Source organism: Aureococcus anophagefferens, assembly GCF_000186865.1.
Source record: "Aureococcus anophagefferens unplaced genomic scaffold AURANscaffold_154, whole genome shotgun sequence".
In the NCBI taxonomy this organism is placed as follows: domain Eukaryota; class Pelagophyceae; order Pelagomonadales; family Pelagomonadaceae; genus Aureococcus; species Aureococcus anophagefferens.
This window is the reverse complement of record NW_008705701.1, coordinates 7,862-9,274: the sequence shown is the minus strand read 5'-3', so window position 1 is coordinate 9,274 and position 1,413 is coordinate 7,862.

Sequence of the window (1,413 nt, the reverse complement as noted above, 5' to 3'; positions counted from 1 at the left end):
TCTCTCTAGCGCATTACTAGTAGGCGACGCACCCCGACTACGCGCATGCCGCTGGAGAGCCTCTTGTAACCTTATCCAGGGGGGTTCGTGGGGTACCTTGGCGAGCCGAGCCAGGTGGCGGCCGGAGGCCGCCCCCTAGCCGTCGCAGCGGAGGTTGGTCGTGAGGGTGGCGAGGGCGGCGCGGTCCGCGAGGCGGCGCGCGTCGTCTTCGAGTCGGTGGGAGAGGGCGCGGGCCTTGGACGTCCAGGTGCCGTCGACGAACTTGAGGCCGGAGATCAGGTAGCGCGCGCGGTACTTCGCGGCGGTGGTGCCCCACTCGCGGTGGAGCTAGTTGCTGAGCAGGGCTTTCGCCTGGTCGGGGCACGCGCAGCCCATGGAGATCCAACGCGACTCGGAGAGCGCGGTCGCGACGTCCGCGAGCAGGGACGAGACGTCCTTGGAGGCCTCGGAAAACTGGCCGAAGACGAGGCCGACGCAGCCGCCGAGGGAGCTCAGCGCGCGGAGCATCGGGCCGTCGGAGACGCCGTTGATCTCAACGTCGATCTGCTTCGCGTGCGCCTTGTATTCGTTGTCGACGTAGGACGCCCGCTTGTCCACGGGCGACGCGCCTCTCCGCGCGGACGCCGCGGTGGAGTAGTAGTTCGAGTCGGCGGCGGACCAGGCAAGCGTTTTCACGTCGAAGATGCGGCGGACCTTGTCGAGGGGCTCGACGGCGAGGTCCGGCGTCACGTTCTTGACGCGCCGTTCGACGTTGGAGAAGGGCACGAGCGCCGCGCGGTTGACGCCCGCGCCGTCGCCGGCGGTGGCGTCACGCGCGTCGCCGAGCATGACGGCCGCGTCGCGCTCCGAAGCCAGCCGCGCGCGGCCCGCGGCCGTGAGGCCCGTGGAGAAGAGCAAGCCCCGCGGCTCGCGCTGGGCCGGGAGCCCGGCCTGCCGCGCCGAGTCGTGGATCTGGGCGAGCACCGCGTTGTGGTAGTCCGTGCGTCGCGACTCGAGGTTGAGGACCGAGTGCTCGGTGCTGAGCTTCGCGCCGTACGCGTCGAGCTTCGCGCCGCCGGGCAGCGTGCGGCCGATGAGCGGCGCGCAGAGGGGGCTCGGCGTGCCGAAGTAGCACGCGTTCGCCTCGCCCCACTCGGGCGCGGAGAAGACGCGGCGTTCGACGGGGATCGTGGAGAGAAAAGCCGACGAGAAGCGGTCGACGCAGAAGAACGACGCGGCGCGCGGCGTGCCGTCGTCCTTGACCTTCCGAGCGTCAATCCGCAGCTCGCGCACGGCGGCCTTCTCGCGCTCCTTGCTGAGCGCCGCCTGCGCTCCGGCCTCGAGGTACGACGGCTCGGACTCAGAGAGGAGTCTTTAAGCGGCTAGCAGCCTACTAGGGGTGACTCCTCGCCAAACGCACCAGCTCTCTCCCTT